General features: G+C 36.4%; 1 pseudogene; it reads left to right on the forward strand.

The window, feature by feature from the left end:
- The window catches only part of LOC138310082 (fibrinogen-like protein A), a 19,421-nt pseudogene extending 2,007 nt beyond the window's left edge, over window positions 1–17,414 (forward strand).
- Window positions 17,415–18,347: the final 933 nt, after the last annotated feature.

The following is an 18,347-nucleotide window of genomic DNA, read 5'->3' on the forward strand; positions in this document are numbered from 1 at the left end:
TGTAAACAAAATGTTACAGCTTGTCCTGTTTATCTGGATATATATCCGTAATAATAGATAATCCCTCTGAGCTAACTTTTATTATTGAACACAAGATGTTGATCAGGTTTACTCTAGAGATACTTCAGAATACAATTAATTCTCGCGTTTTTGACAAGAAATTATTCGCTCATTATTAACCAAACGCTGCTTCCATCATTCCCACAAAAGAATATATGCTCTTTAATCAACAATGTATTCGCCATTGTTTAAAAGTAAAGTTACTTTTTATACCCTCTGTTTTGTGTTTATCAACTAATTTTGGTACTTATCCCTAATGCCCCCACCTTGATTTTGCGTTGTTGTGGTTCCACTGCTTTACTAAGGATGTATTGTTCGATATCATTGACAGTAATGCTTCGGTGAGATAACACTATAAGCAATATTACAAGGAATAACACGAACTTACCAGTCTTCTAAAAATACCACACGCACACATGCCAGACGTACTACAAAATTTATAGGCAGTCAAACATAATGGTTTTCCCTTTTTAATATCTTACGAATTTTACCTTGCAACATTAAGCGTATAGTTTGGGCTTCTCAAGGTTTGGACAGTAAGGTTGAAATTGATACGTCTACAAAACCACACAGAGACCCTTGGTCCGCAGTCTTTGGCTGTATGATCCACCGTTAAAGGAACACTGTAGCAAGGTTATCTCCAGACGTTACACTGAACACACATCCGATGTACAGGGGGCAGGTGCAGGTGTTTTGTTCGAATATTGTAGCATTGGTCAACGGCTACTTGTAATACCACCTACTGATATAGAGAAGTCAGGAAAAAGGTAAAACAGAACAGCCATAGCCTCCTCTGGTACATCACATGTCAATGTTAAATCAGCCCCAGGTTGTAGCATAGTCTGTCGAACCGTTCAATGATACAGCATCTGTATTATGCACGTCAACTCTTTTTAAAGTTTTTTTTTAAATAGTACCAAAATGCAATTAGTCCAGCGGATTCGTAAAAAAAAATTGTGCACATTTTGATAAAAGCATGAAACTTGGCACAAATATACTTAAGCATATAGGAAACAAAATAAGGACCCGGGCCACCTCAGATTTTTTCTAAATATAGAAATGGCGGCCATTTTCCAAGATGGCAGCCAATTTATAAGAAAAATCACTATATCTCCTATATATGACTATTTTTTGTTGGACTTTGACATATTTAGTGGTATTTTTACTGAAGTGTTTCAGCAATTTGAATTAGATCTTAAATTGACGCTTTTAATCCCCACAAGTTGACTTATGGCATTATAAAAGACATATTCCAAGATGGACGCCGATTTATAAGAAAAATCACTATATCTCCTATATATGACCATTTTTTGTTGGACTTTGACATATTTTCTGGTATTTTTTACTGAAGTGTTTCAGCAATTTGAATTAGATTATAAATTGATTCTTTTAAAGATTTTAAATTGATGCTTTTAATCGCCATAAGTTGACTTATGGCATTATAAAAGACATTTTCCAAGATGACCGCCGATTTATAATAAAAATCACTATATCTCCTAATATATGACTATTTTTTGGTGGACTTTGACATATTTAGTGGTATTTTTACTGAAGCATTTCAGTAATTTGAAATAGATCATAAAATAATGCTTTTAATCCCAATAAGTTGACTTATGGCAATATAAAAGACATTTTCCAAGATGGTCGCCAATTTATAAGGAATAAGGAAACATCATTATATCCTATGTAATTGAGAATATGTGTGTTGTACCTTGACACATTTGGTATTAAATTTACTAATGGACATACGCATTTATTTAAGTACAAGGCAGTCTCTAATTGACATTTTCCAAGATGGCCACTAGTTTATAAAAAAATCTGAAATTGTTATGTATATATCTATTAAAGGTTAATATCCTTCATATATATATATATATATACTAAAGGTTAATATCCAAAAATATCCAATCCAACAGGAATAGATATTTGCAAAACTTCGGAAGTGAGATTTTTATGAAAGATATTAATGATACATTTGTTCAATATGTTTCAATCGTTTAACTAGCCTCCCGAGGATGGGGGGGGGAGGATGGGCGGAGTAGTTATCTGTATCTGTATTATTAAGTGTTTTGATAGGTAGGAACAATCATTTTAAGGAAGAAAATGCCGAATTTTGATAACTTCAAGATGTCCAATGGGTCGAAATACTAGGTTAAAGTTTTGTTGCATGTTGTGAAATGCTATACATGCATTATCTGAGCAATGATATGGATTTAAACACAGATATTGGATTATAAGTATTGTTTTCGGTATGGGCAAATATTTAAAGGTAAAAAGTAGAATTTTGAGAATTTCAAGATGCTCATGGGGCCAATCTGTACTTTACTTTTCCTCACCAACTGACATTGATTTCTGCATTGGTATATGGTCTTAGGATTACATTATATGTTGTTCTGGATATAAGCAATCATTTAAGGGATAAAACATATTATTTTTAGAATTTCAACTTCTTCTCTGAAACTAAGCATGAGATAGCACCCATAATGTAATGGTAGCTTCCTTATAAGGTGGGGATTCAAAATTGTACAAATGATGGGGCTGACCCCCTGGGGGCCTGAAGGGCGGGGTCAAAAGGGCTCAATGTGGCTTTTTCCATATAAATGACTTCTTCTCTGAAACTAAGCATGGGGTAGCAATCATAATGCAATGGTAGCATCCTTATAGGATGGGGATTCAAAAGTGTACAAGTGATGGAACTGACCCATCCGGGGGCTAAGGGGCGTTGTCAAAAGGGATCAATTTGGCTGAAACGACTTCTTCTCTGCAACCAAGCATGGAAGAGCACTCATAATGCAATGGTAGCATCCTTATATGGTGGGGATTTGAAATTGTACAAATGATAGGGCTAACCCCCCGGGGCCTTAGACGCGGGACCAAAATGGTCAATTAGGCTACTATTTTCATATAAATTACTTCCTCTCTGAATCTATGTATTGGATAGCATATTTGTATGGTATCTATATCATCATTAAATGGTTATGATTCAAAATTGAACAAATTTTGTAGTCAAAAAAGTTAAGATTTTCTAATTGTAAGTGTCCTTTGTGATAATTACTCAGTGAGCAATAAAAGGGGCAGCAGGTACATTTGTAACGCCCTTGTACAGGGCCATATATTGCGTCGTCGTTTACTGAACCAGTTTATCCCCACTCCCTTTGGCTGAGTGCTACACCAGGATAAGGTACCTAAACCTTCTTTGTGTTTCTTTGGAACGTGTATCGGCCAGGGGATCAGAACCCATATCCTCTGCATAGGGGCGATACATCTTAACCATTAAAAGTGGGGCCTACAAAGGAGACGTTAGGAAGAAGTGAAAAGATAAGATCCTAAATTGAGTCGCCTTTTATTTAATAGTTGCAGGTACAAGATTCTGAAATTTTATAAAAAAAAAGGCCATGTTGTGATTTTTACTCCAACTTTAAGTAATTCCTTTGGTAAGAAGGGTATGCTGTCTGTACCGAAAAATTTACATTGCTTTTTTGAAAAAATGGATTATCCATTAGATCAACTGCAAGTGCCTTGACATCTTATAAGTAGAAAAACTTGATAATTGATCCTTGTCTGTCGTCGGATTTTTATCTTTTTCAGTTTTTAAATTAATATAATTGTTCCATGATTTAATTACCTATCCTTTCCCTTGGAAACCTCCGATTACTACTATTTGGGACTAATGATGGTGATGAAAAAAAAAGTTGTGATTTTTCTCCAGTTATGTCTTCATTCTCTAAGAAGGGTTCTTCACTGAAAGATGCTGCCAAAGACCCATAAACTGCAAATTCAATGCTTGTTCCCATGAAAATGGTGTCTTAAGCCATACAGAAATATCGTTTTTATGCAAGTGTCTTGACATTTATAATCTTCCAATGACAAAATATGTCGTATAATAAAGTGTTGAAAACTTGTCTTAGTTTTTTAAAAATTAATATACATAAATTTAAATTCAGATTCTAATGCAAAGTCCTGATCAAGGTAAAATATTACTACTAGGTTTTTTACTAATGTAAAATTGATAGATCAATAAATAGCATATAATTGCCTTTTTATTTCAGTTAGGAAGATTTTCTGTCAGCTTGCGTGCACTACAATAATTTTCTTGTCTAAGATTTATTCACTGAAGGGACAATGCTGCCAAAATGACCGAACATTAAAAAGCTAATTTGCAAAATGGGAAAAACCATATTGTAATTCAATTACGATTACTTTTTTAGCTGTGTCTTAAGCAAGAGGTCAGAAATATCGTTTCATATTGACTATGTTTATATCTTCCAATGACACCAATATGTCGCATGAATAAAGAGAAATCATACATAGTGTAATCTGAAGAAATGATGCAACATAAATATTGGAAGTTTGATTCCCAAAGTGATCAAGGAAAATATATCATTTTTTACGTGCTTTTATGATATGAAAAATTGCATTGCTTATCTACACAATATTCTATATGTGTAAGTTTTTTTTTTTATTTGGAAAATGGCAGTTAGGTCATAGCAATGCGCAGAAAATTCTGAAACTTTTTGGTAATTGTTGAGTCTGCCTGTCAAATCAGAAGGCAAAAATTTTAAATGAATAATGACATATTTTAATGAATAAAATGTGTTTAAAAATTAAAAGCTTAATTTAACGAATTATTTTTGTAAAAATTGGCCCGGGTCCTAAAAAGTTACCTATATGAATTGTTCAATGTGAGATTAATTATTTACATATCACAAATTTTGATTCTGATACTCCTGTAAAGATATAAGCAAAAAAAATGAGTGTGTGGCGGCCATATTGGAAAATGACCGCCATGTGACGTCGGCCTATATTGGAAATGAACCCGCCCTAAAATTTCTTTGGTTGTGTTCTTGATGTCGAATCAAATTTATTTTTTCAATCTGAAATAAATTTTGATAACTATGACATGATGTTTTTGGAATATGATAAGTAATATGTGTGGCGGCCATATTGGAAAATGGCCGCCATGACGTCATAGGCTATTTTTGGAAATGGCCCGGGTTCTAAAAAGTTTCCTTTGGTTGTGTTCTTGATATGTGCCAAGTTTCATGCTTTTATCAAAAAGTGCACAATTTTGACCAAATTTCTGCACGAATTGCTGGGACTAATGGAGTATTGAAGACCAAAGAACATATAATCATCACGCAGTTATGGAGCATATAACTTGTTTTACAGAATTATGTATAGTAATTAGGGTTGTCAACGGTTAAACCGGTTACTCGGTCGGCCGCATGCTAACCGGTTACAAAATTCCGTAACCGAATTATCAGAGATTTATACATATGTATGTCTGTCTGTTTGCGTAAATATTGTTCAACGTGATCCCCATGTTAATTATAATTTCGATACATGTACAGATATCTATTGAAACGGATATCCGAGGTGGATGTATCTGAAACAATAATAATTATCGCTATAGTAATAAAAAAAACATGCTAGCTTATAAGATTTTGTTACGGTGAACTGCAATGTCGTAATATTGATGTGTATATTTGCTTAGAAAAGTCGGCTTTTTATGCATAATCTTTGGTATGCTGCGTAAATAAAGCAGCGATGATAATTATTTAAAAAAAGCTAGTATGTGTTTCAATAGTGAATAGATTGGCAGTTTTTTTTATATGTTATTACAATGCTTAGTAAAAAAAGGATCGACAATGACACTTTTCCAACCTAGCGAATTCCGATATTTTGTGTTGTTTTTGTGTAAACAAATGATCGAAAAAACCAGACACGACGTGTCAGTTAACAAACCTGTGGTCTATCTCCTTGAGGTAAACGTTTTCAAATATTGATCATCTAACATTACTTAGAACGCATCCTCTTGTTTCGTGACTAGATATATACTAGAAAACATAATGCAATGGTCGAACTACATTAACGACCTATTAGTTTGCCCACAAAGTAATTACACAATTATTTAATCAAACATCATTGTCTACGACAAAATTTTTTTTTTCTCCTGCTAAAAGTAGGAATTTTTCAATTTTTGTTTCATGTCTTAATTTACTACTTAAAATACGATTATTCATTGGTTATTTCGCGTATTAGTCACTTAAATAAACATCGATAGTTTGCTCCTCGGGGGAAATTATATCTTAAATCAATCAATCAAATGTATCCTTCTCACTTTATTTATATTTTCAATACAATGTTACATACCCATCCGGATTTGTTTATGTTCAGATCTACAATTACCAATCCACGTTGATAAATTTGCCGTTATAATGTTTGGCATGATTTTATACTCCAATAATTGACAGCTGAATGCAAGTCCATGCTTAATTCTAAGTAAAAATGCGGGGACAAGCATTATATTGTCATTTTTTGTGTATAAACAGATTTTTTTTTGTGTGTGTAACAGTTGGTGTCATCAAATAGCCGACATAAGCACGTTTGGTCAAATGAATTATGCGCCGGTTAATAGCTTTATGAATGCCTTATAGGAAATAATCAGCATTTAAAAATTTAAAATATTGCTCGATACCCCATACAAAACGTCGATGAAAAAGCATGCGCAATTGACTACGGATGGTTTTCTGTTTATCATCCAGAATGATCTATGGTTGGACAATATATAATGTAACGTTCTTTCATAGCTGTGCTTGTTACTTTTGGTTCAATACCCTAAATACATAAAAAAACCCATAGAATGCTCCAATATTTTGTTCCCAAAAACAAATAATAATGAACATTTTATTGAACATTTTTATTGTTATTCCAATGAGTTGCTATTAATTTATGATTTAAAATTTATTCTTGAGACTAAAAAACCTTTATTTTGTGCGATAAGATGTTCATTGGATAGCGATGCTTATTTGTTTGATTTATTTATTAACGTCCTATTTACAGTCATTATCATGTAAAGGACAGTCCGGCCTCTCCCATGTATGCGGTGTGTAGCGTTGTGTGAAGCGCGATGATATACGCGTTTTGGGAGACTGCGGTATATATTCGTGATATGTTCTTCTGCTTGTATAGTGAACTATTGTCCTTTTTATATTGTTATATCACTGAAAAATGCCTTCGAAGACATCAAGCAACACACCCAATGAACAAGCCAGTCACATTATACTGACAACGAGCGAACCATCACTCCCAATAAGACGTTAATTAAATTGAATCAAACAAATACAGGAAACTGACTCTTGAGATATTGGTATATTGTTATATAACTTGCTCCTGTTCATATCATAATCGGTCAATTGAACATTTATCCAACATGTTTATTTTAATATGGTTTTATTATAATAATGTTAAAATATTTATTTTCTCTTTTCCCCCAGCGATCTGGCCACCGTCTGTGGGGATATCCCGACAACTCACTGTTCTGGTGTCTACACCCTTGGCCCTCAGTACATAAACGTTGATGTTATACTGTGATATGGATACTAGCCGGTGGACTTGGACCTGGGACGGTAAAGTCATTTATCTATGTTTATAGTCTTACATGACTTTGAAACATCCTTTGCGGCGTCCGCCCTCAATGTCAGTATCGGAGGGGAGGCCCATGACTAAAAAGGACAAGGAACATTGAGTAATTCCTTAATATCCCTACAAGTAAAAGTTTTGATGATTTAAAATAAATTCATACTCGTATAGAAGGTTTGCGTGCATTTTACTGCGAGGTCAAAAAATAAGTACTGTTTTAGCTAATGTTTCGTGTGCCTCGAGTTTTCTTCAATACTTCAGAAGCTTTGACCCACGCCCGATACCCACCCAACGTCCAGAAACCCGGCCCCTCCCTAATTCCCCTCACTCCTGAGGTTAAAGGTTTTGTTTGAAAAGTTTCCTCGTTTATATTGTTTATTTATAACGGCCCCCTATACCACATTTCATCCAAAGTTGTTTGAATGGGCTGACACGAATAGCTGTAGTTGTTATGGGTAACCATAGTAACTTGGCATATATACATAATATATTTTTATCAATCTTGAAACGCGGACGCTTCTGAAGTGCAACTACATATACTATTATATTTATCTCAATTTATATAGGTTGATCAAGGACGACATGCGCTATATTGTACGAATAGGTTAGATCAAGAAGAATACTGCGCTATATTGTAAGGATAGGTTGATCAAGACAACTGCGCTATATTGTACGATAGACTTAAGACTCAAAACTTCGCGCTATATTGTTACGATAGGTTGATCAAGACCCTGCGGGCTATATAGGTACCAAAGGTTGATCACCACTTGCGCTATATAGTAACGATATGTTTTTTAAGACTGCGCCACATTGTACGATAGGTTTTTTAAGACTGCGCTGATATTGCACGATAGATTGATCAGGGAATGCGCTATATTGTACGAATAGGTTGAAAAAAAAAAAAGGACTGCGCTATATTGTACGATAGGTTGACCAGGACAGCGCTATAGTTGTACGTAGATTTGTCAACAACTGCGCTATATCGTACGATAGGTTGATCAAGACTGCGATATATTGTACGATAGGTTGATCACAAACTGCGTATATATCGTACGATAGGTTGTTCAAGGACTGCGTATATTGTACGTTAGGTTGCTCACTAACTGCGCTATTATCGTCGATAGGTTGATCGAGACTGGTTATTGTTACGATAGGTTGATCAAGACTTCGCTTTATTGTACGATAGGTTGATAAAGAGCTGCGCTATATTGTACGATAGATTGCTCACACTGCGCTATATCGTTACGATAGGTTGATCAAGGGAACTGCACTATTTTGTACGATAGGTTGCTCACAAAACTGCGCTATATCGTACCAGTAGGTTGTTCCAACGACTGCGCTATATTGTACGATAGGTTGCCTCCACAACTGCGCTATATGTACGATAGGTGATCAGACTGCGCTATTTTGTACGATTAGTTGATCAAGAAATGCGGCTATATTGTACGATAGGTTGCTCACAACTGCGCTATATCGTACGATAGGTTGTTCCAAGACTGACGCTATATTGTACGATAGGTTGCTCAAACTGCGCTATATCGTACCTAGATAGGGCCGTTCCTTATCTTTTTTTGTTGATCAAGACTGCGCTATATTGTACTGAATAGGTTGATCAAGACTGCGCTATATTGTACTATAGGTTGATCAAGACTGCCGCTATATTGTACTATAGTATTGATCAAGACTGTGACTATATTGTCAACGAATAGGCCTGTTTCAAATCACTGCGCTATATGTCTTGTAGCGATAGGTTGCTCACAACCTGCGCTATATTGTACGAGTATGGTTGATCAAGGACTGCGCCACATTGTACGATTAGGTTGTTCAAGACTATGCGCTATTATTACGTTAGGTTGTTCAAGACTGCGCTATATTCAACGATATAGTTGTTTAATAGCTGCGCCCACATCTAGACGATACGTTTTATTATGACTGCGCTATATTGTACGATAGGTTGATCAAGACTGCGCTATATTGTACCATGTTGATCTACAAGACTGGCGAATATATGTACCGTTAGGTGGATCAAGACTGCGCTATATTGTACGATAGGTTGATCAAGACTGGCTTATAGTCAAGTTTAAGACTGCGCTATATTGTACGATAGGTTGATCAAGACTGCGCTATTATTGTACGGATAGGCTTGTTCAAGACTGCGCTATATTGTACGATAGGTTACTGACACGAATGCGCTATAATTTACCAATAGGTTGATCAAATGACTGCGCTATATTGTCCGATTAGATTGCTTGATCGTCGATAGGTTGACCAAGAGTGCTGCGCTATATTGTACGATAGGTTGATCAATAACTGCGCTATATTGTACGATAGGTTGTTCAAGACTGCGCTATATTGTACGATAGGTTGATCAAGACTGCGCTATATTGTACGATAGGTTGATACTGCGCTATATTGTACGATAGGTTGATCAAGACTGCGCTATATTGTACGATAGGTTGATCAAAGACTGCGCTATATTGTACGATAGGTTGATCAAGACTGCGCTATATTGTACGATAGGTTGATCAAGACTGCGCTATATTGTACGATAGGTTGTTTTAAGACTGCGCTATATTGTACGATAGGTTGATCAAGACTGCGCTATATTGTACGATAGGTTGTTCAAGACTGCGCTATATTGTACGATAGGTTGACCAAGACTGCGCTATATTGTACGATAGGTTGATCAAGACTGCGCTATATTGTACGATAGTGTTGATCAAGACTGCGCTATATTGTAAGATAGGTTTGTCAAGACTGCGCTATATTGTACGATAGGTTGTTCAAGACTGCGCTATATTGTACGATAGGTTGATCAAGACTGCGCTATATTGTACCATAGGTTGATCAAGACTGCGCTATATTGTACGATAGGTTGATCAAGACTGCGCTATATTGTACGATAGGTTGATCAAGACTGCGCTATATTGTACCGATAGGTTGATCAAGACTGCGCTATATTGTACGATAGGTTGATCAAGACTGCGCTATATTGTACGATAGGTTGATCAAGACTGCGCTATATTGTACGATAGGTTGTTCAAGACTGCGCTATATTGTAGATAGTTGTTGTAAGACTGCGCTATATTGTACGATAGTTGTTCAAGACTGCGCTATATTGTACGATAGGTTGATCAAGACTGCGCTATATTGTACGATAGGTTGATCAAGACTGCGCTATATTGTACCATAGGTTGATCAAGACTGCGCTATATTGTATAGGTTGATCAAGACTGCGCTATATTGTACGATAGTTGACAAGACTGCGCTATATTGTACGATAGATTGATCAAGACTGCGCTATATTGTACAATTTCAAGACTGCGCTATATTTTAAGTTAGGTTGTTCAAGACTGCGCTATAATTTACGTTAGGTTGTTCAAGACTGCGCTATCTTGGATGAGGAAGTGCATGCTTCTAGTCTTCTACCTTACATCTTAATACAATACATATCTAAATCCCATTTCTAGGTTTTCGCAAACAGATTTGACGGATCAGTGGATTTTTACAGAGGATGGAGTGAATACAAAAATGGATTTGGAAATTTGACCGGCGAGTTCTGGCTAGGTATTTAAGTTGCACATCGACAAACATACAAAACACTCAGATGGATATTCTTAATTCAGATAAAAATAAATCATCATCTCTATTATGATTTTAGCTCACCTGGTCTGAAGTGCCGATGAGCTTACACCATGACGCGGTGTCTGTCCGTCCATCCGTCAACAGTGCCTATCGCTATTAGTCGTAGAGTTCTGTATGGATTATAGAAAAATCCTCTTCGGGCAGCAGAACAGAGTTTGTATAAAGTTTGGCTTTGACCCTATGATGACAGTCATTGAGCGGGCCAAATAGGGAAAATAGAGGTAAATCTTATTGAATTGTTACTAGTCTAGTTCTGCATAGTTTGAAATCAAGTTTGGCCAAAAACGTCCTCTGTGGAAGGGGAGCAGATATTGTATATATCCCCTGGAGCGGAAAGAGTAGGACCCAATGAGTGAAATCCTTCAGAAAAGAAACAATGATCCTGTTTTCAGATCATTATAAACCAGCTAAGCAATACAGGACCTTTGTGCCTCTTGTTTACACCTTGAATAAAGACAGCGATACATTGTTGACGTCACAGCACAAAAAATAATGAGTTTGCTACAATATATAAGCGAGTTAGCGCCCCTGAACTAAGGTGACTTTTTTTCTCTACACTCAAATGAAAAAAATACTACGAAATTGCTTCTTTTCTTGATATTTACAGACTGTAGTTCATTATTCACAAATACAGAATTCTGAAAAATAAGTGGTGAACTTTTCCAGTTTTAAAGAAATTGGAAAATGTCGCTAGAATTTTCTCGGACAATGGAGGACAATATGGCGGGAAGGGAGGTAAACGAAAAATCTTTTGTCAGTGTTATTGTGACGGAACCAGAAACCATAATCCAGGAAGGATATGGGTCAGCCAAGCCAATTTTCATCTGGGAAAGAAACATCTATGGACTGACACAGCCTCAATGTAAGGACTGGCTAACGCACCAGGAACTTTACAAATCGATCGGAGAGAAGATTGAGGCAAACCACGTATGTGGCCTACAATAAACTGGAAAAAACTTGGAAGGTGTACGTGGACAATATGATGAATGGACAATGCTGCTGACTACAAGTATTGTAATTCGCAAAAAGCTAGTTCCATTACTGGCCACCAACCCCAGACAACAATCCAGAGTACAAAAACGCAAAATTCGTATCTCTAATGTACCCCTTTCAGCTGATGATGGGCAAAACAAAAGATCTCTTACCATGAACAAGTGTAAAATAAAGTCGATGTACAGAGAGAAACTGAGAGTTGATAACAAACTCGTGAATTGTGACACAAGGGAAAGAATTGTAGTAATAGACAAACGTAACACTACCTCCCAAGAAATATGAAAATCGGTAGGTACAACGCGACGGTTTCCCATGCTGAACAGCCGAAATCAGATACACGTCCGTCGATATCTGATCCTAAAAAATGAATTGTAAGAAGTGTTTACAAACTGGCCATATGACAAGAGACTGCACCAATATATGGATTTGTCGCGAATGCAATATGATAGACTGTCATTCCCTTCTTTAGACCACAATTTCAAACACATTCTCTGGAAATGATGAAGAAGGAAAATCGTCTCCTCCGGCGAAAATGGATCGCGACAAGGACATAAGAAACTGATCGTGAAGGATCAGTAACTGATCATGATGAGGACTCAAGTACATGTACGTGTACAGATGGTAACAGAGACAGTGACTCATCCGATGATGATGATGCGATAAAGACGGATATGACTCCCTCGTGCGCGAGTTCCAAAAAGGAGCGTAGAAAGAGAAAAGCAAAACGGTTCAAAGGGAAAGTCAATCGCTTTTCTCTTGAAGAATATATGTTCTTGAGTAAGGACACTCCAAAAATATCCAACACTAATACGAAACAAGAGGGTATAACACCACCCACTACATTGGATGGTTCCCCGATCTGATTAAAATACAGTTCCTTTTTATCACTACGTTAGATAAGAGGATCTGAGAAAACCCCATTAGAGGTCATGTCCAGATGACCTTTGTGAATGGCCAATCAAATTGCTGCTGGCAAAATTTTGACAGTAAATTTCTGGGGACGAAATATTTTGAAAATCAGTCAGAATTATTTCCATGTAGGTAGTCATCTCGCCCAAAGAGCACAATAAAGCTAATCGTAGTTGTATGTTGGGGTGAAATGGCGTTGTCAATTGACAGAGCAACGTGCAGATGAATTACACGTCGTATAAAGGTCATCCGAACATGACCCTTAATCGGATTTTCTCAGATCCTCTATTGAACGGAGTGGTTATTCAATCAGATTGATGGTTCCCCTAAGAAAAACACAAAATTGCAGGTGCATGTGCAGGTACATAGGGACAATGGAAATGGTACATAGCATTCCCTCAAGTAATTTTCATACAATGTCAGTACAATCCTATGACAAAAGTTGAGTTTTGCAAATTAACATTCCTTTGCTCAAAAATTTAATTAAGAAATATTATGTACAACCTACCTAGGTTCTCGTTACCCGTTTAGTAAAGTTTGTCATTGCATTTTGTATGTAATACTATATACAATTTCGTTCAGGTTTTGACAAATTAAGAACCGTATTGGCGGCTCAAACTATGAAGCTTCGGATAGCCATGGAAGGATATGACGGAAGCTCGAGATATGGTGAATACAGTACATTTGCAATAGCGGACGAGGCATCAAACTATAGACTTACAGTATCTACATTCAACGCACCAGATGGGCTGTGTATGTATCAACTATTTCATTTCATTGTTTAGGATAAAATGGTTTAACAAGTTATGTAATATGTTGGGAAATATTTTTAATCGGAATAATACATTGTTTTCATCATTTGAACATTATTACTTTATTTTGCTTATGTCAATGTATGTCTAATTACGCGTGGGAGTTAAGACTTGTTTGTTTAATTAATAAACGTCCTATATTCAGTCCCCACTGTGCAAAAGATGCTATGTTGTACGATGCTATTCATTGTTGTAGATCAAACATCCCGATGACGTTACAGTGTTTATATATTCCGCGTTGTATTTTATCCGGTTCACACGATGTTTTTACCATTTTTTTCGATGAACAAATTACTTTTCTGTCGTTTAGCTATACAAAGAACAACCAACTACACTAGATATAACATTAAAATGATAAACTTCACGTCAGTAATAATGTTCTTTCGTTTCACTTTCGCTTTCATCAGTGACTGTTGCTATGGTGCACTGTATGATAGCTTAAAAAACTGTGCACAGCGTGGACTCCTTCCCTGTAAAGATGTTCGGCGCATCATTTTTCCCGGATATAAAGGATCAAATTAATAGCAATGAATAACAATATATGAAAACGGTTACAAAAAGGTCTCAATAGAGCAAAATTATGTGTGGATCTGGTGGATATGTGCCTTACTTCGGTAACCTGCTGGACTAGTTCTTTATTTACTTCATTTACTGCTCCCATATGCAAACACTAATAGTTTTGGTTGTAAAAATTAGCAGCATACAATCTGACTAAATTACAGATCTTCAGAACCACTTCGTTCAATATAGGATCTATGTATCTCTTGTTCCTGAGATTAACTATGTATCTCTTGTTCCTGAGATTAAATGCACTTCTATACCTTGTTAGGTCAATTGATAACGGCATTTCGGCCCAATATATATATATATATATATATGCAATTAGCTTTGTTGTGCTCATTGGGCGAGATGACTACGTGCACGAAAACAATCCTGACAGCTTTTTCAAATAGTTTCGTACTCAGTCAAGATTCTGGCATCAGCAATTCGATTGGATATTTCACAAGGTCACCAGAACGTGACCCCTTAAAGGGATGTTGTCATATCCTCTAATCAAACGTAGTGATAATAAGAATCGGTATTTTAATCAGATTGAGCAGCATATTACATGTAAATGTTTGAAGTATAATATATGGGATATTGTTGCACCGAGATAATTATTTGAAGGGTGTTAATGTAACACATATATTACGTTACATGACTACCCAAAGAAATGTCAACCGCGTTCTACATTTGCAGGCAAATTCCAACCTACCTGGTATTTGGAATATAAATCTTTTTGGATGAATAGGGTAATGATTAAATCGGCAAAATATCTCATTCATTGAGATAAACACATTTTCATAATATTAGTGTTGTAGTACAACATTAAAGGGCCACTACCTTTCCGAAACGGCTTTTAATTTTTAAAATGGGAATGAAAAACGAGATCGATAATTTTGTAGAGTCGCAAAAGTTATTAACTTGCCGATAATACTACACGTATCATCACCTTCTAAACAATTTGATTAAAATAAATAAAATGTTAATTTTCATAACGCGGGTCGTTTTATGTTTCCCGCCGTCGTCCTAAATGCCGCGCGGTAGTTGACTATCTCTGCGCCAGACGGCAAAACGGCGAAATTACTCTCCACTGTTATCATATATTACGCAGGAAATCTTGCATATGTTTGGTGTTGTTACCTCATCTTAGGCCATCGGTATATATTTTCTGATGTTATTTATGTTTTATAAGAAACCTTTATGTTTTGCTGCGGAAAGGTAGTGGGCCTTTAACGTCCATGCGTGACACAGGAAATATAACATCTATAACTTTTTTTTGTGTGTTTGGTGGATGCACTATCAGTATTTAATGAAATACTGTTGCATGTTTATCAAGTGGCATACGTCTGACAAAATACATTGAAACCTCAATATGTCAAAGTCATGCAAATCATAAACCCTGTTTAATACGCCGATTCCGGGATACTAGGAACTCTTCGCGGTAGGAGGTAGAAAACGTTAATTTGGCCATGTGAGGGGACATTTTTCCGTCATGGCGGTGTCAATTATAGGCAAAGAATACCAATGTCCGAGTAAAGGTCATTGTCGGTAATACTTGCTCGATAGCGGAACGAAGATAAACTGTTTTGTATTGTGTTTCTTATTTGTTATTGGTTTGTTGGAAAATGTACCCAGGTAAGTTATGAAATATTTGTGAGTGAGTCAGATATAGGTTATTACCAACTGCTAGGCGACAGCTCCATTTGATGCCATACTTTACATGCCATTTCCTTATGAAGTGTCTAAATTCAATTTTCGTGCATATCTAGATTATATTTAATGCAATTCGTTCTGATAATTTATGTTAAATGTTCTTTCATAATATGTAATTTTCCACCCGTGTAACATATGCCGCCATTTTTGTTTCAAATGTGCCGTAAATTAAGTCACGTGGTGATGAAAGTCACATGACTAAACTGACTGAATGCTGTATCCCGGAAACGGCATATTGCTTCTGTAAACTTCAATAGAATACTTGAACAACTCGTAGTTATGCCATGGTTCCGCCAACATGTTTGTTATAACATAAAGGAGTGTTGTGTAAACTATATAGGATTCTGTCCCATAGCAATGGAGTCATTACTAAAGTACAGCGGAAGAAAGACGGAGTACTGCTAAATTCGGGTTTAAGACATGGACGGCTTAATTGTTCTAAATACCAAGAGGTGGGTAGCTTTTAAAACCACATCAACATACGAATTTGCAGTCATTTTACCTTTGTTTGTTTTCAGTTAATGGTCTATCCTATCACAGTGGAAGGAGTTTCTCAACCTTCGATAGAGATAATGACAGTAACGGTGCTGGAAGCTGCGCCGAGGCTGCACATGGGGCATGGTGGTATGCTGCGTGTGTCGACTCTAACCTGTTCGGCAATTATACTTCGGAACCTGGTTATCCTTCGATGCATTGGAAGTATTTTTTCTCCTCACCAACTAGTTATACTCCCGTTGCGGCAATGAGGATGATGTTGATTAAACTGTAGGAACAATGGTGATGATGCTTATAACATTATTCCGTATTTGCATATTACAATTCACTACAGTGGAACTTCCATAAACCGATCATAATTGATGCATAGAAACTTGGTCGGTTTAGACAGGGTTCAGTTTTAAGCAGTGAACCCAATATCTATCATAAATATCCATATATAGTTGACCGGTACTCAATGTCTACACTATTTTATAATGGTAATTAATGTTCGATATTACTGAATGACTTTATTGTTTGCGTTATCACAATGAGTGAATGCACTGTTTAAAAGAATTAAATCTACATTCATGGCGTTGTCGTTGCTTATTCCGTCTTTGAATATTACAGAGTTAGCTCCCTTGCGGGTAGATATCGATTGTTACGTCGTTATTTTGTGAGCACAATTCACGTCGTGTTTTCCGAAAAGTACGACGTTACGCTCTCAAACATATGAAGTCACAATAATTACCTATCCGCAAGGGCGGATAACTCTGTGATATGCAAATACAGAACAAACGTGCGTGAATATTCTTCATAGTGTTCTCTTCTGCACTGACCTACATACGGTCGCGGTTGAGCTATGCGGTTAAGATATCCAATCAGTCGATGCTGGTATATATGTAACATGATAATTTCAATAAAACAATACATGGCTTGAATTTACATAGCTTTGGCTTTCTAATACAGAGAATACATGTAGGATATATGACAACTGGAGTAATGCACATTCGAGGCCTCAAAATTGAATAGTAAATAACCTTTTCTGTAGAACTACGTTTTTGCATATTTACAAGAAATAATTAGAGCATACACGTGGCGGGCCTACCAATCCAATGAAGCGGGACAATCTTGTTAAGCTTAAATTTGTTAAAAAGATATATAATTAATATCATTACACCTCATTTAGAATGTTCTGATGGGATTAAACTTGATCACATGGCATTGAATAAGTTAAATATTCCACCGGAATTAGAGGGCGAGGAAATAACCCCAGATAAACAACCCCGCAAGGAAATAACCCCTTGGAAGTACTGCACGTGACCGGCAGTTGACGTCATCTGCAACGTCAACCAGCAATCGCAACATTGTTGCTTATTTACAATTTACTTTTTAAAATTTTGTTACACCTGTTGCATTGAGACAAACAAGAATCTCAATGTAAAACATTTTGCAATATTAACAGTAATATATATACAAAGCAACATTGCATGTTAACCAGTAAACTATGTCTTTTTACCGGTAAACATAGCGAAAATATGTGAAGGTAGATGGAATTCCGATCGCGATCACCATAAGGTCACAGTTCAGCACGCGCGTGAAGCACAAGCTCGAGTTTGAATGTGATATCGATTATCAAATTGGACTGCACTGGTTAATTTTTATTTGCATATAAGTTTTTACAACTTTCGGTTTATCACGCGAATATGTTCTACGCTCGCAGGCTGTCTTGCCCTTGGTAAGACAGATAAAATCTTCACCGAAAGTGCGATCTCT

Source organism: Argopecten irradians, chromosome 16 (assembly GCF_041381155.1).
Source record: "Argopecten irradians isolate NY chromosome 16, Ai_NY, whole genome shotgun sequence".
In the NCBI taxonomy this organism is placed as follows: Eukaryota; Metazoa; Mollusca; class Bivalvia; order Pectinida; family Pectinidae; genus Argopecten; species Argopecten irradians.